We start from the raw sequence: 22,318 nt of genomic DNA, 5'->3' as shown, positions 1-22,318 counted from the left end.
TCTGGGAGATTCCAGACTTACATCCTATACTGAGAAATCCCACAAATCAAGTCAATAACAAATTCTTTACCTATTTGATACTTAAAAGCTAATGAAAAGGTAAGAGGAGAAGAGGAGACAGGAGAGGAATATAAGTTTATCTAAGATAAACGCCTATGTCTTTTAGCTATAGCACAACTTGTTATTGCAAGGTCTCAGGTCACAATTAGGACATAAACTGAAGGCATAGCTCAAGGCCACATCTTTATGAGAGCTCTTCACTCAGTTTATCCCATTCACAATGTAACATGAATAAACATTCCAAAAAAGATGTTTATTGCTGCCCTTTGCTACATGAAATCAATTTCACCAGCTTCTTTCTTCCCTTCTCTAAGGACAGCCTATGCAACATAAGAAGCAGGAATAGTAAAGCTGAGAGTTAAATTTAGAACCTAAATCCAAACTCCAGCTCTCCTGCTTAGTACCTATCATTTGAGCATCAATTTCCTAATCTCTAAATTGAAAGAGCTGGACTATATGATCGCATGATTATAGAATAACTATTATATTATAGGTAACGATCAATCTTCAAGTATTAACATCTATATAAGGAATTGATTCAAAAAGATAAGAATAAATAAATCAAAGGATATTAACAATTAATTTTCAAAGGAAGAAATTCAGGCTATTAACAATCATGAAAAAAAGAAAAATATTGTTTATTACAAGAAAAATATTGCACCTTATATATCAAAATGATAAAGAGGGGGAAAAAGAATAATTTTTAGAGTGTCTTTAAGAGAATAGACACACTGATATACTATGATTGGAACTGTGAAATGGTCTCATCATTCTGGAAAGCAATTTTGAAATATGACCCCAAATGTCACTAAATTGTGCATATACTTCGACATAGGAATAACACTACTAGGCCTATATTCCAAAGATATCAGAGAAAGAGAGAAATGACCTTTATGTACATAAACATTTATAGGGGTTTTTTTGGTTGTACCAAAGAACTAGAAACAAAAGGGATTCCCAGTAATTAGAGAAAGGTTGAACAAAACATGATATATGAATGTAATGGAATAATACTGTTACATCATAAGAATTTATAAAAGGAATAGTTCCTCAGAAATCTTGGAGGACTTATAAAAATGAGTGAAAAAGTAAAAGATTCAGAACCAGAACAATTTAGACTAATAAAAATATTATAGAGAAAAATAACTTTGAAAGACTTTAAAGAACTACGATCAATCCAATAACCAAATTAATGACTGATAATGGAGAAAGTGAATAATTTGAAGAGAATAGGGATTTTTTGGTTTGGGGTTTAGGGTGTGCAAGGGTCCATTAGAAAGGTTAGGCAAGCACAATTGAGATGTAAGTAGGCCAATGGTCTCAAGGTCCCGAGATGTGAGGAGTTGAGTACATAGGGACTTCCTTCATGGGTGGGACCTCTAACTATAGCAGGAATCCTAATTGCTCTGCTCTTGAGTCAAGTTCGAATGTAATCTCCCTCATCAGTTGGCTTGTGCCTGTGACCTCAAAGACCCAATATAAACTCAGAGGAGGAAGGCCTCGACCTCTTTTACTCTTTTCCTCGCTCTTTTTCCACATGGAGCTTGGCCTTGGGGAGAGATACTAAGAGCGAAGGAGGTCATAAAGTGAGATGTAGACCATGTGAATAAAGTCTAAGCTTGTTTGCCAAAATTCTCAAGTACTCTGTTGTGCTCAAACTGTGTTCTATGAGATAGCGGCCAGAGGATTCTGGAGATCTCAAAACAGAGGTGAGATTTGTCATATTTGCCAGAATTTCTCTTAATAGACCTAGAAATTAGGATTGATTAACATTAGTTGAGTGCGAGAGTGGCACTTAACAAGGGTGTGTGTTTTTTTTAATAAATAATGAACTCTGCAAAGCTGGTTCAGACTATGTAATTAATGCCTGAGTACATTTCAAATTGAGTCATCTACTAATTGCCAGTCATTCAACAACTGACCAGAACTGCAAGCAAATAAATTGAGTTGGCCGAAAATACCAGATCAAAAGTGAAATGATACAATACAATTTGGTGATTTCAAAGTAGCTGTGGTTTCAATGTTTGTAGTGATGTAAATTAAGCCCAGCTTCAATGCTTAGTGCTAGTGTATGTCTTTTAAGTGATACAAAATAGCAGAGATGAGATTTTTTTTCCCCCAACAGCTGAAGCTGGCTTGTTTGCTTGTGCTCTTTGCTATTCTTTTTAAATGCCATCCCTAACTTAATTTATACCACATGGAAAAACAATTTTGTGGCTATTCATTTCCATACTTCGGTATTTCAAGAAGCTTTCATTTCAACAATGTGTGTTGCCATCTAATGTCACAACCTGTAAAAAAAATTTACAATCTTTTAAGAATTGTTGAAGCCAAAAAGTTCCTCATCCTAAAGCTAAGGAGATTTTCTTCAAATTAGCCTTTTTGCAATAGATAAGCAATTCATTGCCAGAGCCATATCTGAAGACGTTCAAGTTCAGCACAATTTTCCAGGGTTTGCACTCTACTGAAATGGCCTTCAAAAGTTTAGAGATAGCTCTGGAGAATTTCATCTTTTTTTACTGAAAACTTCAGGAAACAAGAGAGGAAGAGGATTCAAAACAAATGATCACTTAATATACTAAAGAACCAACTGTAAAAAAAAAATCTTGCTGAAGAACACAAAAGAAAGCATTGCATGAAGAATCCTATTTTTGGTATTTTATTATTTTCCTTGTTGAGTGCTATGATTGTGTTAGGTTAAGATTTTCTATGTAATTTTAAAGTCACTCCAAATAAACAATTTGAGGATAAAAAAGTAAGTAAATAAATAAAAGAAATAACTTACAAATTCAGAAAAAAAAATAGATCTTATTCAAAGATCACGCACCTTTTACTTCTCTAAAGTCTTTTTAGAAAACTCCAGGATTGAGTCAGCACAGAATAGTGAGAAGGGCTATTTTCCAAGCATATGCTAATAGAGTATTGTCCTATAGGTAATTAGCCTTAAGTGCTCGGTTGTCTGATACCAGTGCACCTATTCAGAGTCTCAGCCCTTTTACAATCCTTAAATTTGACATTTCTGGTCTATAATTTTCTTTCTCTGTTTTGCCTCTTCCTGATTAAAGTGTAAAGACCATACCTTCTTCAAATTTAGGGCGGGAAAAAGGAATTTGGCATGATCTCTTCTTTTTTTTTTTTTAATGATTTATATATTAGAATTCTTCTAATATTTAATCAACCTAACTGTAAATCAAAATGATCCTGAAACACACACACACACACACACACACACACACACAGACTTCCTTCTTTATTTCTTCTAATATTTTGAGTATTTTATGTTTATGTTTTTAAAAACAGTAATTCATTTTACATATTCTTAGTTATGCTAGCTTATGTAACTGACCAGAAGAGTTTTTAATCATTTCCTTTATTTCTCCTTCCTTTATTGTGAGGATTTTTTTTTAATCTTTGATACCAATCATTAGGTTTTCCTCTTTTTTAATCAAATTAAGCTAAATGTTTTTATAAGTTTTATTAGTCTTTTCAAAAATCATTCCTTTTATTTATCAATTTTATATAATTTTTGTTTATCTCATTTATTAGAACATCTATTTTGTGATTATTGGAAGGAGTTTTTTTATTTGTTATTTTTTAAGGGTTTTTTGGTTGCTGTTGTATTCCTAAGTAATGGTCTGTTTTTTCTCTCTTTGATTGTTGAAAGTGTTCAAAGATACAAATTTTCCCCTAAGGACTGCTTTGGCTATATATACCACAAAATTTTTCATATTCTGCTTGAATTGTATTCTTGGCTTTGATTAAATTACCTATTGTTTCTATAACTTGTTCTTTCTGATCTATTAATTAAGATTAATATATCTAGTCTATTTGTTTGAATTATCTTTTTTATCATTATTCTTCTAGACTTAAACATAGAAATACTATTTTTATACACAAAGAACAAAAATAGAATTTTAAATGCAACTGTGAAACCATTTCGTTTTAAAATATACAAGAATTCTACACATTACTTTCAAAACTCTCACTTGTTTGTATTTTTTCTGAACTTCTGTTCTCTTCTGATTTTTTTTAGTGCTAGAAAAACTCACTCCTTTTTTGGCATCACTGTTGCTAGCCCCTCCCAGCTCCTATCCCCAATTTAAAATGGAAAGGGGGAAAAATTTCCAGCAAGTAAGGATAGTCAAGCAAAACAAATCCACACAATAACCATTTTTAAAAATATAGGTCTCTTTCTGCACCTTGTGTTTAATACTTCTCTGTCAGGAGGTGGCATGCTTCATCACAGGTCTTCTAAAGACTTAGTCACTGCAATAATCTGAGTTCTTAAGTTGTTTTCTTTTTCTATACCATGCTTTTTAATTTGTATAAACTTCTACTTCTATTCACTTCATTTTGCATCAGGCTCATTTCTTCCATCACTTCTCTTGGCACAAAATCATTCCTTTATTTTCACATGCCTCAGTTCAGCAATTCCCCAATTATCTTAAGAGGCAAATGAAGGTATTTCCCCTTAGATTTTAGTTCTTAGTTGTTTTTTTTTTTCTCTCTCTCTTTTACTTCCCATCCCCCTCAAGAGTAAATATGTTTTATTTGTGATTATTCTGTCCTTAGTATTATTCCTCTCTTAAGACTATTCTATTCCCTGAATCTCAATTTTTATTTCTATACCAAAGTGTGTGGTGGGCCTGAACTCTGAAAGGATGTACTTGAGTCTAAGACAGCAAGGTGTTTATCGTTAAGTACCTACTCTGTGTGAGATGGTGGTTCTCTAAGCACATACTTGATGTAATGTAATGATGTGGTCAATCTAGTTGGCATATACTTAGGGTAATGTGGTGATGTGATGTTCTACACTTGTGCATATCCAGTATGGTATGGTGATGTAGTCAGGCTGGGATATTTAAGGGGAGTCCCAGAGAGAGAGAGGTCTCTCTTGGGTGCATCGATCTCAGCCACAGAGAAGACTTCAGGCTCCAGACTCCAGAGTCCAGACTTCATCTTTGATCAGCCACATGGTGGCTGCTCTCCTGTCTCCTTCACTTCACTCCCCCACTAGGCCCAAGGCCTCAGGCTGATCCTGAGGCCCAGCAGAGAGCTAGTCTGGACATTACAAAACTGTGTGTGTGTGTGTGTGTGTGTGTGTGTGTGTGTGTGTTTTCACTTTGTCCCTTTCAAATAACAACAAAGTTCATTTCAATTTTATACTAACTGCTGCCCTTTTCTATATTTATATATTCATCTTCTCAAAAATTCATTATGAGAAATGGCAAGTTCCATCCCTCCCTTCCTCTTTCGTACACTAGAGTAGTCCTTTTGCTCTTTCTTCTTTTTCTCTTCTCCGAATCCTCAATATTGAATCAATCCACTTCCGGAACATTATTTAAGTCCCTTAATACTCTAAAGACAATAAGGTTTCTAAAAGGACAAGCCACCAGAATATTAGAATAACATCATCATAAAGCCCCCTCTATATGCTCAAACAAGGTTACCTAAGTTTCTTTGGACTTTTTTTCATATTTCAAAATTCCTAATCAACTCTAGTCTTTTCAATTAGAATACTTAAAAGTCTTCTATTCCATTAAAGATCCATTTTTTTTCTGTATAAAATTATTCTCAGCTCAGGTCTTACTTTTGGTATAAATTCTTATTTCTTGCCTTCTGGAATATTATTCCAATATCTTCTCTCAATTATAAAAGAAGCTGCCAGGTTTTATGTAAAGCTGAATATAGTTCCTTTTTGCCTAAACCACTTCTTCATGAATACTTAACAGTATTTTTTTTTCTTTAATGTGGAAGTTTGAATCTTGGCTATGACATTAATGGGACTTTTCTTTTAATGATCTCTGGTCATAATTGGTGGATTCTTTCTCTTTTTAATTTGCCATCTTGTCCTAACAGATCTGGGTAACTTTCATTTGTGATTTTTTTTTTTATCAGTTAACAAGAATTTATTAAATAATTACTATATGCCAGGCAAGGTGGTGGGGATAAAAAGAAAGGCAAAAATTATCCCAGCCCTCAACATGTTCACATTCTAATGGAGAAAACAACATGCAAATAACTACATAACTACAAAATATGCAAAATACACACCAGGGAAAATTAAAGGCAATTTCCGAGCAAAGACACTGGCATCTCAAAATAAAATGGACAAGCTTTTTTTTTTTTTAAATATATTTTTTAATGAATCTAATGATTCCAAAATAGTATTATTCTCTATCCCTATGCTTTAAGTAACTTTTCTTTTAAATACTTAAAAGATAACTTGTGGAACATTTGGAACATATTTAATAAATAGTAACATTTCATTCTTTGTGGAGCTTTTAAAGATAATGCAGTTGGCTATTTCTCTGTTTTATTATTACCTTGACACTGTGATTGCTACCCCTGCTTTTTTTTTTTAAGTTTGCCTAAACCATAATAAATTCTGCTCTACTCCTCCATTTTAACTGTAAATATTTATCCTTCAAGCATATTTATAGTAAACAACATACTGTTGGATTCTACCTTCTACACCATTCTGTTCTTTTCTCCAATTTTATGGGTAAGTTTGTCCCATTAACATGAATAGTTTTTTGTTGTGAATTATATATTTCTTTCAATCAAAAACACATAGTTTTTCTTCCTTTGTAACGACAGCAAGGAAGAATGAGGTGATAAAAGAAAAGGAATGTTATTTTGACAGTAATAATCTACAATTGAAACAGTCACCGTCCACTCCTCTCAGATCCTAATCACTGAATTTTACACTTTTTTCTTTGCTATCGAGCCCCTAACATTTACCTTCCAAAATTTGTTTTTTTCTATACCCTCAATTCTATTCCATCTCTTAAACTTCATCCTCCCCGTCTCTCTGTTTCTATTTCTTTGTTTAATTTAATGTATTTCTACACCAAACTCTGTATGTGAAATCCCACTTTGTTGGGTTCAGATAAGTGAGACTTGCATGATATGCCAATCCCTTTTCCTCCATGTCTACAAAGTCCTTTCTCTAGTTCATTATTTTACATTGTTTCCCCTCCCTTTAATTTCCTCTTTTTTAAGAAAATCTTTAAGAGAATATTTTCAAGTTCAATTAACTATTCCAAAAATTCCAAAAAGCATAAGTTGAGGAAAACATGAGTATGATTATGATGAAACTTTTAGGTATCACTACCCAAGAACTTGCCATATTTCAAAGCTTCTGTGAGTTAATCCCTCAAGAGGATAGATTTCTCTCCCCTTCTCCTCTTAACCGTTAATCAGCCCCCAAGTCCTGACAATTTTTTTTTCAACAAGTTTTCTCACACTCATTAGCACATTCATTTTATAATCCCAGGCTTTCATAACCTGATGTCTCTATTACTGCATCTAAGTGTTCTTATCCAAAATTTCTCCCCAACTCCAATTTATCAATGATATTCTTGTCAGACTAATCTCCTTTATCTTTTTAATCATGTTATTTCCCTAATCATGGGCAGCTAGATAGTACAGTGAATAGAGTACCAGGCCTGAAGTCAAGACCAGAGTTCAAATCCAGTCTTAAGACGCTGGACAAATCACTTAACCTATTTGTCTCAGTTTTTTCATTTGGAAACGAGGAGAAGGAAATGACAAACCTATGCTTGGAATTCCCTATTTCTGGACTCTCTCTCTTTCCATCAATCATTAGATGAAATCCTATTGATCCTTCAAAACAAAATTCAAATGCCAATTTCTTTATGAAGCCTTTTCTGATCATCTCAGACAAAAATGAATTTAATATAGCCTTAGAGTACTCCCTCTTCTGAACTCTTATAGCATTTTTTCATAAAACTCATGACATAAACCATATACTATCTAGTATCATAATTATTTGTGTTCATGTATTGTTTTTCTTAGTTGACTACAACCTCCCAAAGGATAATTGTTTTAAATATCTGGATATCTCTGAGAGAGCTTATCACTATGCTTTGCCCTCAGTAGCCCTTCAAAAGGTATTTGTTTCTAGAATAAAGACATATTAAGAACATTTGGTATAGATAAAACTTCTACGCAAATTTTTTCTAAAAGAAATGGTTTCAACTGCACAAAAGCAATAAAAATACTTGATTATTTGTGTGCTAGGTCATAAACAAAGTTAAAAATATTTCATAGGATCACATATCCATTTGAATACATATATACAAAATATAACTTAATTAAATTTAAGAGTAATTGCAATTGACTAACCAAGATAACCCTACTTTGATTTATTATAATCATTTGCATTTATCCTACTATTTCTGTTACTCATTTACGCTATAATCTCTTCATCTCTAAATTATCCAAATATTTTACCAACTGGGCCCTCCTTTGTTTCTCATCACTGGACAAAAAAAAAAACAAAAAATGTGCATTTTCCTCTTTCAAGCACTTCACAAACCTTAAGATGCTATATAAATGCTAGTTATTACTATTATTAGCTAAGTCACACAAGTGTAAGAAGCAGGATTTGAATCCAGGTACTCTGACTCCAGAGCCATTTTCCTTTTTTTTTTTTTTTTTTGCCCTGAGTCAATTGGGGTTAAGTGACTTGCCCAGGGTCACACAGCTAGAAATGTTAAGCGTTTGAGGCCAGATTTGAACTCAGGTCCTCCTGATTTCAGGACTGGTGATCTATCTACTGCACGACCTAGCTGGCCATTTTCTAATGCACAATAATATTTCTCATATAGCAAATATATAACAAATGCTTACTGAACTGAATAGATATTCCTACCAAAGAACATCCAGTTATATTAATCTGTTAAGAACACTTAAGAGTTCAGAGACTTAAGTTCAAACCTGTCCTCTGGCAATCTTACAGTGTGACTTTAGGCAAAATTATTTTACTTCCATGAGCCTCAGCATACATAAAATGATATGGTATAAAATAAGTCTAGAAAGATTGTCTAAATCTAAATTTAAAGACTGCCTAAGTCAAAAAGGCTTTATATTTCAAACTAAGGAGATTATATTTTATTGTATAATAGGAAGTCAGTGAAGATTCTTGAGTGGGAGAATGTCATATCTTTTCTGTACTTTATGAAAAATATTTTTGTAGCTATGTGGAGGATGCATTGGTGAAAGTAGAATCTAAAACAGGGAGAAGAATCTGGAGGCAATCATCCAGGTGAAAGGTGAAAAGAGCTTTATTTAGGATGGTGACCACAGGGATAGAGAAAAGGAGGTTGATACAAGAAATCCTCTGATGGTAGAATTGACAAGATTTGATAACTGAGGAAAACTGATAAATTAGTAGTAGAAGGAAAATGAAGAGTAGAGGATGACTGTAAGTTGCAAATATGATCAACTACAAAGATGACAATGCCCTCCACAAAAAAAAAAACAAAACACCATATATATATATAAAGCAAAGGCAGGTTTTCAGGGAAAAGATAGTTTTCAGGGAGTTTTGTTGTTTATGTGCTGAGCTTGAGCTGACTTTGAGACAATTAGATAAAGATATATTACAACTATTGATGAGTATCTAGAGCTTGAAAGAAGGATTAGGGAATCATCTACATAGATATGATTACTGAACCCATAACCTCAAAGATAGGATTATAAAAAAGATCCAAAGATAGACTCTGTATATTTGAATTTCTCTTATACTACTGGTTATATCATCACTAGCTAAAAATAAAGTTAGCAATAAGCCTAAATTTATGCTTATTCTTGAGCTTGTGGCTGAGGTTAAATTTGATCATTGTATAAATACTGAATATGCTTACTGTATTTATTTCTTTTAAGGATAATATTTAAAAATAACTTAAGGACTAAAAGTGCTATCAGCTCAAAGAGCTTTTGAAAATAAGTGAGAAAAATGACAAGTCATTTGAATCCAAATAATTTGATTTTCAAAATCACTATATTCCTAAAAAGTTAATCCAAATTAAATATCTTACAAAATAAAACATTCACATAAATCCTCAAAATAACTTATGTTTTATCCCATTTTACTAAAAAGGAATCTGAAGCACTGAGAAATTGACTTATCCAAGATCACACAACTTAACCAGTATCTAAGACAAGATTTGACTTCAATGACTCCAAATTCATTATTCTTTCCACAACACCTTTATACCTCTAATATAAACCCACTCTTCAAATAAATCCAGTGATGAAAAACAAACAATCCTTTTTTTATGTAAAGTACTTCAATTCTGAATGTCTGGATTTTTTGTGGAATCAATTTTGTCATCTGTAAATAAAATTTTTCTTAAATTCAAAATAATTACATTTCCAAGATCTAGTTTCTACTATGTCCCTTCTTCAAATATATGTTTTATTATTTATAAATTATCTCAGAAATCCAAAGAGAAAACATACTTACAAAGCAAACTTCCAAAATTCCTTACTACTCTCCTCTGAGATCAATGCTTTCTTTATAAACACACCTCTCCTTTCTATCATTTCGTCAGGACCATGAGATTCAAGGCAAAAAGCCTATTCAGAATGTTTGATATACTTTGGCTTCCCCTCTACTTTTCCCAAACACCTATAGATAAACAAAACAAGAAGTAAAGATACCTACAACTTTAAGTTTAAAATAGTAAAACAAAATTAACTTACTCTCTCTACATATGTCATACTATAAGTTACATGAAAGCAAGGGCCTTCTCTTCTTCAGGTTTGCATACCTTTCCTAGCCTCCCATCCCTAACTCCTCATACAATACTTTGCGGATGATAAGTACATAATAAATGTTTGTTAAAATGAATATATAAGAGATCAGAAACAACATTGAGACCATCCAGGTGCACAGTCTGCCTAGCAAATTTTTATCCATAAGCACACAGGCAAAAGTGTATCATCTAAAATTACAAAAGTCAAATTTACACATCGATGATACATACCTCAATTTCTGTAGCATGTTCTGTTTGCTTTAATATTATATGGTATGTATCACATAGCAATAAATTCAAAATAATTATACTGTGTCAGTTTTGTGACTTAAAAAAAGTCAATAATGCAAGAGAATATAGTCCTTCTGATTTTGATTTCTTGACTTACTCCTGAAGTAATGCACTTGAAAAACATAAAAGTTTTGCCAATAAACTAACCATACATCCTCACCCCCCACTACTCTTAAAAGAAAATTATATATATATATATATATATATATATATATATATATATATATATACACATATATAGTAAATTGACTGGTTCTAGAATTGATTCCCAGATGGCAGTGAACTAAAATACAATACTAAACCTGTATGCTAATTTTTTTTTTTTCCTGAAATCAGGAAAATCAAATTCCTCTTAGCCTTGACCTGGTTTTTTTAAGTTCTAGAGTTATTAATCCTTTCTAGCTTCTCATGGAATAAATTTTTTGGACTATTATCAGCAAGAGAACTAATATAACATGCCTAGAAAAGTGGTATTTGCCTACATAAAAATCAAAATGGAATATTTCTGCAACCTATTCAGAAATAAGAAATGGTACATTTATTAAAATAAGTGGCAAATAGTTCAAGGTACCCTAGGTTATAAAAGGGCACTAGGGTAGATAAGAAATATAACTAGAATAGAATAGATGCAAACTTTATTTACTTATACACAATCATGGAATAAGCCATAATTAGTCACTTAAGAGTAACTGATACCAATTTGTAGGTTCCTCTATTAGAGACTAAAAAGTAAATAAATCCAAAGAACCATGTCATACAAAGCACAATTTTTACACTTCTTTCCAATAACTAGGACTGGCCAAGTGAAATTCAATAATACAATTGGGGCTCCTTTCCCAAACAAAAAAATGAAAAATAATTCATATAAAAGTCTTTTACATTGATACTCAGTTATCCTCTAGAGTATAAATATATATATATATATGTATGTGTATGTATGACCCAATTCTAATAACAACTTTAAACTTTCACATCCAAACACTGGAGGTGGTTGCCTTACACAGCAACTTTCTCAATGAAGATTCCATCAGACCCCAAATCTTCCACAAATAATACACCTATACAGAATTATAAAGTAGGAATGGCCTTGTTTTCCATCTCAAGCCTGAACAACAATACTTGATTAATATTCTCCGATTATCCATTCCACTTCTGGAAAATTAATTTTTAATTTGGGGGAACATGGGGACTATGGGGAAATTAAATTGCTCCTTATATTAAACCTGAATCTAGTTTTGCGATTTTCAACTAGATCTCCATGGTATCATGCAAAGAGATTCCATGGACTTGAATAAGCAGGGGTATAGTGGGAAAAAAGCATTGTAAATTCAAATAAGAGATTCAAATCTGACACATTTCTACTTCTCTTGGACTTCAGCTTCCTTGTCTGTAAAATGAAAAAATTGATCTCTAAGATTCCCAGTCAGCTCTAAATCTCAAAACTTATAGTTCTGTCTACTGGGGCCAAGGAGAGCACTCTAACCTAATCTCATTTGAAATCCTGCCTTCTGAAAGATGCTTTTGCATCCATCCCTCCCTCCCACTGCTAGTGACTTCTCTCTAGAGAACTTCTGTCATTACGGGATGTCAAAAAACTCTTAAGGCAGTTTTAAGCTCTTAATAGTATAAAGATAATATCAAACAAATAGTACCAAACGTATGTCCAATTATATTAAAATTTAACCTTCAAACGTGAAATCATGCCTTGAAATGCACTTGAAAATCAATTGCAATTAGCCTTAAACATATTAAGCATTTAAAACTGGTCTAAGTCTTTTGGTACATCCTATACATCTGATACATACATCTATGTTCGCAGACTCTGTAGGGATGTATATCCAGCTCTTAACATAGTATCAGACACATGGTAGGCATTTAATAAATGCTTTCTGATTGATCTATTCCACAGAACAGCTCTTTAAAAAAAAAAAAAAAATTAAAAACGACAATAGTCAACAGAATCTCCTAGGGCATGTTCTCCAGTTCTAAAACATCTGCCTCTAGCCCACCCGGTCATCCTCTGATGCACGTCCCTTTTTTCAATGGGGCACCCAGGAGTGGATCCAATACAAGACTACGTGGGTCTGACCAAGGAGAAAGACGCTATTAGCTCCTGTCACGGTGCGCCACTGTAAGTCTGTAAAGGCATCCAAAGGACAAATTCACATCCGTTTCCCTAAGTGGATACCGCGGCTGACAGCCCCAGGACAGAGGATTCCTTCCTCTCTATTCCTCCAGCCCCAATTCCTGAAGACCAGGGCCCAGCCAATCCCTCGGGGCTTGGGGAGGTAAGAGGAGGACAGGGACGAGAAGGGGAGTGGCGCTTACCTAAGAAAGGAGAGGGCCTGAGGCCCTCAGCGCCGAATCATCTCTAACTCAGATCTAGCCGTTGCAAAAAGCTGCAACTGACCAGACGCGGCCGGCGCAACTGACTCTTCTCTTCCCCAGACTCCGCAGCTATGGCAACTTGAACTAGCCGCCCAGCCGTGGATATTGCAGCGGACCCCCCGCAGCTGACCCTTAGCCTTCTGGGAGATGTAGTCCATATTGCGCGAGACGGCCTGGACCAACCACGGAGAGACCGCAAGGAGGAGAGAAAATGGACTGCAAGTCCCAGGAAGGGTAGCGGTGGAGCCGCCCGATGGCTCTCCCGGAAGAAGCTTATAAACTCGTAGTCCTGTACCAGGACCTAGAAAAGCATCTGTCAACTGCCAGGGCTGCGTCTCTTCCCCTTCCCTCTTCTGATAATTTGGTTTAAAGGGCCAGTAACCTAAGAGGGGAAGTTATTTGAAATGTCGACTGGTCGTGCGGGTTTCTTAAGCTGATTTGAGGACCTCGGCATCCAAAAATGAGGGATGTGTACAAACTGCTTAGTCGCTTAGGTCTGGCCAAAAGCTTCATTACCATGAACTAGCCATAAATCTGATGATTCTAAATTCATTGCATTTTCCACTAATACCAAATTACTTCTTCAGCGATTCTCCATTGCCCGTAGGATAAAATACACATCTTTCCATTTGGTTCTAAAATCCGGCACAATCTCAAACAATCCTACCTGTCTTTATAAACTTTGTGAAGTGTTATCACTCACGCACTCTCTTATTCAACCAATCAGACCTTCTTCAGGTTCTCCATCTATGATATTCCAGCTCCTGCCCCTGTATCTTTGCATAAGCAGCTCCCTTTGTGCAGAAAGAGCTAAAATAGTCAGTCTTCTTCCACATCTCGACCTCCTGAAGATGCAAATCCCTTAAAATTTCAGCTCAAATTTACACTAAATGATTCAGTGAAGGGAGAACTTTGTATATATAGTAACAGCAAAAAGATGATCCACTCTAAATGACAATGATCCAAAACAATTCCCAAGAATTCAAGATGAAAAATGCTACCCACTCTCAGAGAATGGAGTCTGAAGGCAGGGTAGCATATTATTTTTCAAAGTATTTTTTCATTTTTTTCCCGGCTTCTTTACAATATAACTAATATAGACATTTCAAAAATCCTTACCATTTCAGGAAGGAGGGATTAAGGGAAGGAGAAAATCTGGAATTCAATTTTTTCAAATGAATAATTTAAAATTATCTTTACATATAATTGGGGGAAAATTATTTTTTTTATTTCTACTCGTTTTATTTTCCAGAAGACTTTCCTGATAACTGAAAACTGCAACCATCTCATTTCTCTCATTTGTTATTATTGACAAGCATCACTACGTTATTAATAATGATTTAAGTGTGAGAATAGAAAGAAATTTGCTGTGAACATATTTTATAATTATAATAGCATTTCTGTAACATTAATATGTGCAAGCAACAAATATCTACTTTTTTCCTCGAAATACCCTGGGAAGTAAAGTGCTATTTTTAATCTCCTTTTTATATATAAGGAAAGTAAGGCAGACCAAAATTAAGTGATTCCCCGAGGCCATACAGCTCGTTGAACAGACAGACGTCTTCTTGATTGCAGATCTAGCTCACTCTATCCAATAAACTATCTTAACTGCATTTGGAGGCATTTCTATGGCAGAGAAAAGCTGCAGTGACTACCTGCAAGTGTGATATGTGAATTGGAATATGGTGATTTGATTCAAACATAAGAGTAAGCAGACAAAATCGAGGTTAGAGAGACAGACTAATATGGGGTGGCTTCTCTAGGTGTAGTTTTAGAGCCACCGGATTTCACCACTATCCTTCCTAACTCAAATTAGAATAGCAGAGGACTAAGAGGAAATAACATACACTCTTAAATGGGTATAGAAATCTATCTTAGCGGGAAGGAGAGGAAAAGTTGGAACAGAAGTTTTTGCAAGGATCAGTGTTGAAAAATTATCCATGCATATTTTATATATAAAATATTACTTTCCATAATGAATAAAAAAAAGAAATTTATCTTACCCTATAGGATAGTAGGAAGGGAAGAAGATAAGAGGTAAGGGGGGCTAACAGAATAGAGGGGAGATTGGGAGAGGGCATAGTCAGAAGCAAAATATTTTTGAGGAGGGACAGGGTAAAAGAATTGTGAAAAAAGATGTGAAACAAATTTCTGATTAAAAACCACATTTCTCAAACATATAGAGATCTGAGTCAAATTTATAAAAATAAAAGCTGTTCCCCAATTGATTAATGATCAAAAGAACAGTTTTCAGATGAAATAATCATAGCTATCTATAGCCATATGAAAAAGTATACTAATTCAGTATTGATTGGAGAAATGCAAATTAAAATAATTCTGAAGTACAGCCACATACCTATTAGATTTGCTAATAGGATAGGAAAAGAAAAATGACATATGTTGAGGAGGATGTGGAAAAAAATGAGATTAATACATTGCTGGTGGAGTTGTGAACTGATTCAACCACTCTGTAAAGCAATTTGGAACTATGTCCAAAGGACTATAAAACATGCAAGATCTAGTAATACCACTACTAGGTCTGTATCCTCAAAGAGATTAAAAAAACAAAAACAAAAGGGAAAAGGACCTATCTGTGCAAAAAATATCTATAGCAGCTCTTTTCTGGGGGCGAAGAATTGGAAATTGAGGGGATTCCCATTGATTGGAGGCTGAATAAATTATGGTATTGATTATGATGACATATTATTGTACTATATGATGAGCTGAATGCTCTTAGAAAAACCTGGTAAGACTTCCATGAGTTGATGCAAAGTAAAATGTACAGTGTACAAAGTTACAGCAATATTGTAAGATGATCAGCTGTGAATGATATAACTATTCTCAGCAATACAATTAATTATCCAAGAGCTCTGAAGGACTTATAAAAACAGATGAAGTCTGAATGCAGATTGAAGCATACTTATTTTTTTTTTACTTTATTTTCTTTTCTTATTTTGTTTGTTCTGGAGGGTTTGCCTATATTTTCTTTCACAATATGACTATTGTGAAAATATGACTGCATATGTATAACCTATGTTGAATTGCTTGCCTTATCAATGGGGATAAGCAGAAAAGACCGGAAAAAATCTGGAACTCACAAAGTTTTAGAAATGAATGCTAAAAATTGTTTTTTCATGTTACTGTGGAAAAACAAAATGGTAAACAAAAAAAATAATAATAAGTGAGGCTTGAGGGAGACATTGGTGATGAAATTATCTTTACAGCTAACTCATTCTGAGAAGTGCCATGATAGTATCCTCTCTCCCCTCCCTACTCTATATGACAGGATATGTGTTTATTTCTAGTATTTTAAATATTCCTATTCTTTTTTTTTTAAATAATTGAAAAAAATGTTTATTTCATCCACAGAGCTGATTCCATCTTTTTATCACTGTTAATTACACAAATCTCTTCCTTTTCAGGTTTTCAGTTAAAAGTAATCATGTTTTTAAAAATTACTTTAAATCTTCTGTTTTAAATATATTAATGCTGACTAAATTAGATGAAACCTACTGATTGTATATTTCATTATTTCAGAAGGGGAAAAAAACAAGTGAAGAAAAAGAATTAGAAGAAGGAGGAAAAGAGAAGGAAGAAGAAAAACAGGAGGAGGAAAAGAGAAGGAAGAAGAAAAACAGGAGGAGGAAAAGGACGAGAAGGACACACTTTTAAAATTAATTCGCAGTAACAATTCCTTCATCACTCTCATAATTCCAGACAGCAACCAAACTCTGCTTTGTAGCATCTGCTGACTTCAGAGATGTAACTTCTCACTAAAAATGTAAAAATTAGCTCTCTTGTTAAGGACCATGCCTAAGTGAAGGGACAGGTCAATTTTCCAAGAGCCTCCAAAGCTGTGGATCATAACATCTGAAGGAGTTGCAAAGCAGCTTTTGCTGACACAGGTGTTGTTTGTGGACTGGGAATGAGATAAATTGGAGGCAGAGGGAAGAGGAGAGAGGTCAGACAGCACAACTGCCTCTCAGTGGAGAGGTCAGAAAACATAACTGCCTTTCAGTCTCCTTGTATCATCATCTGCTCATATAAAGAGTTCCCTTCTACATGTCTGAATTAGACCTCCAGCAGCCACTGGCAGGTGGTACCCATATCACATCACTCCCCCAAGGAATATAATATAACTTTATCATACTCCTGAAAAGAAGAGGAAGAGGAAGGAAGACTATTAGAGTGTAGGAAATATAAGAGAGATAAGGAAAACAGATTTTCTTTCTCAGAATGTCAGAGGGAAAGAATTTCTTCTCCCACATTGGGCCTGAGGGCTCCTGAGTGAAATGAAAGACTAATTTATGGATTATTATATTTCATACACTTGCTATATTTCATAGCAAACTTGAATCCATAGAAAACTTACTCCCAATGAAAGTCTGAGACATAAAAAAGTAAATTTAAGTAGTAAAAGAAGATTGACTGAATAAAGAGGAAATTTCTAGATTTTCCTAAATGTATATAAAAGAGGTCCCCATTTTATGTAACAGTACATGGCCTGGAATCAGGAAGACCTGACTTCACATCAGGCCTCAGACATTTTTTCATTGGATGACTCTCAACAAATCACTTAACCTCTTTCTACCTTAGTATCCTCTACCATGAAATAGAAATAAGAATATCTCTTAGGGTTGTTAAAAGTGATATAAAATGAGATATTTGTAAAATGCTTAGCACAATGTCTGGTACATAGTAGGTTCTATATAAATGCTAGATACTAATATGTATAATATACATAATTATTGTGATACAAATATATTAATATACAATATTATGATAATATAAATATTACTGTAAATATTATAATAATAAGCTCACAAAGTACAAAGTGATATTCAACTGCTATTCAAGAGTCCTTGTTAAATGCCATAAAAAATTCAAAAGATACAAAGCACCTATAAGCACACCAATACAGAAATACATAGAGCTTTCAGATAATCTGTCTCCCTCACTAACCCCACAAAAAGGAATGAACTTAGCTTGTCCTCCAGTTAAGACCTTTTAGTGAGTTGAGCCCAACTCAAGCCATTCATTATGTTTATATCTGATAACAAAATGAGGCATCCATAGATAATTTAACAGTTAACAAAGAGCCATAAAAGAAAAGGATATTGAATAAGGATCAGCTTTATAAAACTGAACACTTAAACTCAAGAACTCTTAAACTTGAGATTACTCATTAAGCCCCAAACTGAGACTCTCCTGTCAAGTGAGTTAGGAAAACACATTCTGCTTCACCATATGCTTCTATTGAAAATCTCACAGTAACCCAGTTTTATCCTCTGTTAAACTGAGCAAACCTACTCTCAGGATCTCTCCTTTTAGGCTATATATAAATTCATGTCTACTATTGCCATGTGCTTCAACTGCAAATTGCCATCAATTCTCCTGGAGCTGTGGAAAGAAGAAATCCCTTTTCCCTCACTCCTAGCTGCTATACTCTGAATAAAAATACAGGCAGAAGAGCGAAAAAAAGAAATATTAAAGAGAGCAACAATATGTGACCATTTTAATTTTGTAGAATATAGAAAGGAGTAGCTAATTCTCAGACATTATGTTTATATCTGATAAAAAGAGCATACACACACACACACACACACACACACACACATATTTCAACTGAAAATGGAATAAAACCCAAGAAAAAAATTATGCAATACTTAAAATGACTTAAGGCTCCCTGCCTTACCCTGTCCACCTTCCAAAAATCCAATGCTAAGAATAACAAAAGGATTCAATTTACCTATATTCAGATTATGAAAAAGACAAAGGAAATCTTATGCTTTAGGGTAGATGTTAATATTAACTGATGACAAAAAGAAAATAGAACCATTAAATTCCAATTTGCTTTTGTCCTCCTGAGGAGAATGATCTTGAAACTATAAATAGAGAAATAAATATAATTTAAAAAGATGTCTCTTCCTCTTTTTTATTCTGTTGTAAAGAATGACTCTCAAGGTGGGGAAAGAGGAACTATATATTAGAAAATGAAGGACATACAGGAATAAGACATATCAGTTAACCTTTTAAGAACAAAAGAATGGATTGAAGTCAATTAGCAGCAGAACTAAAAATAAATCCCAGATCTTGACTCCTAGTACAATGCTACATCTCTACTCCTTGAAAAATGTGAATAAATTAGTAAGCTCATGCAAATTTGTCCAGACTTTAAAAAACCTGTACTTAAAAAAAAAAACACATCTTGCTCTTTTGAACAGCTTTATCTTTGTCACTTATGAGATTTTGTTCTAGTATTTTGAGCAGCAAAATCCCTCTCACTGTGAGATCCTAAAAGTTCTTCCTGTTTTCCTCCATTTTTGCACCTACACAGTGGATTTTGTTCCTAACCTTTGATTGATTAATGTATGGTCAGATCTAATCTCAAAGTCAAATCTTTTGTAGATCTGTCATAGGAAGACTAACATTGCTAATTTTGGAGAGACAAGATAATCAAGGGACTTTTTTTTTTTTTTTTTTTTTTTTTTTTTTTTTTTTTTTTGCTATAACAATTTGCCTTTTGAGGTAGTATGGAAAGATTATCATTCACATTCCAAGTATGTAATCTTGAAAAACTTTAAATGACAAAGTAATTTAGTGGGAATAGTAGGAGTACTAGAAGGAGTAGTAGTAGTAGTAGTAGCAGAAATAGTAGTAATTTTCTTAGAAGAATATGCTATTAGGAGTAGGAGTAGTAATCTTCTTTCTTAGAAGAATGTGATCTCTCAATCATTGGGAGTATAACCCCTACTCCAGAGTTGTGGTCTGGAAGACAGGAAGACTGAGGCATGAGATTGCGCTGGAAAAGTTATAAGGGTTTGGGGTTTCTATTGGTCTTGAAGGAAAGGCTTTTTTAAATAATTGATTTTAACATTTTTAACATTTTGAGTTCCAAATTTTCTTTCTTCTACCTTCTCTTTTCCCATATAGTATTAAAAAGGCAAGCAATATGCTATCAATTATACATGTGAAATCTTGTATGAATATTTTCATATTAGTTATGTTACAACACAAGAAGTGAAAAAAGTATGCTTCAATTTGCCCTCAGAGTTCATCAGTTCTCTTTCTGGAGGCAGATAGTAGTTTCCATCATGCATCCTTTGGAACTGTTTTGAACTATCTTCTTGATCAGAGTACCTAGTCTTTCAAAATTGACTATCAGTACAATATAGCTGTTATTTATTGTGTATAATGTTCTTCCGGTTGTCACTTCATTTTGCATTAGTTTATATAAGCCTTCTCAGGTTTTTTTTTTTTTTTTTAAGAGATTTTAAAAGGGAAGCCAAGTGGCCACATGGAGTAGACAAAGCCCTGTTTTGGGATTCCATGTTGACCAGTCAAGCTGGAAGCAAAGTAATAATAACTAGAGCCTATAGCTTGTGGGATAGCCATGAACAGAGGACACTGAATACAAGGACATCGCCCAATACAATGGTCTGAGACTGTCTAAAGGAATGGAAAACATTATGGGTATGAATATTCAAAACATGGTTGTTGATGTCTGAGATCCAATCCTATCTTTGCTTCAAGCCTTCTCCCTGGTGCTTTGTCTGAGGAAGTCACTATATTTCATCCATTTTTTTCATTTAATCCCTCACTTTCTGTTTCTCCTCCAGCCAATGGGAGGAAATGTGTTTGTGAGGTAAATGTATCTGCTTCCATCCTATCCTTCTTTTCTCCCTAATGAAGCCATTATAGCTTATATTTAAGAGTCATATTCCTTTATAAAACACATGTAATATAAGTTGTTATTAAACTACAAGTTTGTTTATGACAATTTTTACAAGTTTTTCTTCACATGATTTTACAAGTAATTTTTCAAAGTAATTTTATTCATATGTTTTGGTTTTTTTTACATATCCAAACTTTTTAAACCATCATTCCTAAATTTAGGAGTCATATTCCTTCATAAAACACATGTAATAGAAGTTGCTATTAAACTATTTGTCCAAGAGTTTTTTAAAGTAATTTTATTGATATGTTTTGTTTTGTTTTTTACCTCTCCAGACTTTTTTTCTCCATTATTCCTCCTCCAGCGAAGTCAATCAATACACTGAAATAATCTGGAAATATATTCAATACAGAACATCAGTTAACCCTCCATCTCTGCAAAAGAATAGGGTGAAATTGTATCTTTACAATATTTACTTTTGATTAATTTTTGGTTGTTCATTCCATTAGTCATTGTGTATATTATTTTCTTGGCCCTATTTACTTTACACTGCATCTCATCCTATAAATCTTGACATACTTCTATAAATTATATAGTAATAAAATTCTCATTACATTTACATACCACAGTTTATTTAGCCTTTTCACAACTAATGGTTGTTTTCTTTTGTTAAAATTATTTGCTACCAAAAAATTGTTTCCATAATTTTTTTTAATCTTTAATAATTGTCTCTATTCCTTACATCTCAACAACAATAAGAATACATGTCAGCTTCCTCATCTACAAAATGAGCTGAAGAAGGAAATGGCAAATTACTCCAATATCTTTCCCTGAATAGTGTCATGAAGAGTTAGATACAACTGAACAACACTATTATTGTATTATATTGTCTATGTGTTCTCACAATTCAATTGATTTTTACTTTATTCATTTAAATATTATAGTATTGAAAGTATACAAGATTAATATGCATATTGCTTTGTTGTCCATGGTTCCTTTCATCATAATGAAATTTCCTTGTTACTGTCATGAATTTTTGTTTTTGCTTTGTCTGATAAGATCATTGCAACTCTTTTGTGAGATACACCTGATGTAGTTAAATTTTTTCCAGCCTCTTATTTTCAGTCTGTGAACATCTTTGTTGTTTGAGTGTATTTACTGGAAGCAGATTTTTTTGGTTTTATTTTCTTAAGTAGTATGTCACTTCATTTGATTTTATTGTGTAATCCATTTGTTTAAAGTAATAGAGTTTAGTTTATATTTTCCTCTATTTTCTCTAATTTTGTGGAGTTTTTTTCAGAATTAGAATTTTTTCTTGTTCTTCTGTTAAGAT

General features: G+C 33.5%; 1 protein-coding gene across 7 annotated transcripts in view; it reads right to left on the bottom strand.

The window, feature by feature from the left end:
- The window catches only part of CEP128 (centrosomal protein 128), a 269,958-nt gene extending 256,529 nt beyond the window's left edge, over positions 1-13,429 (bottom strand). For 3 of the 7 annotated variants that reach the window (XR_004231984.1, XR_004231986.1, XR_004231985.1), the window contains exon 1: positions 13,248-13,429. The gene's annotated coding sequence lies outside the window, so the exon portion shown is untranslated. Of the gene's footprint in view, positions 1-10,336; positions 10,491-13,247 lie in introns of those variants that run through there. The other 4 variants (XR_004231989.1, XR_004231988.1, XM_031952430.1 and 1 more) reach the window with 2 other exon arrangements.
- Positions 13,430-22,318: the final 8,889 nt, after the last annotated feature.

This window comes from Sarcophilus harrisii, chromosome 2 (genome assembly GCF_902635505.1).
Source record: "Sarcophilus harrisii chromosome 2, mSarHar1.11, whole genome shotgun sequence".
NCBI lineage: Eukaryota > Metazoa > Chordata > Mammalia > Dasyuromorphia > Dasyuridae > Sarcophilus > Sarcophilus harrisii.
This window is presented reverse-complemented; position numbering and strand designations above follow the sequence as displayed.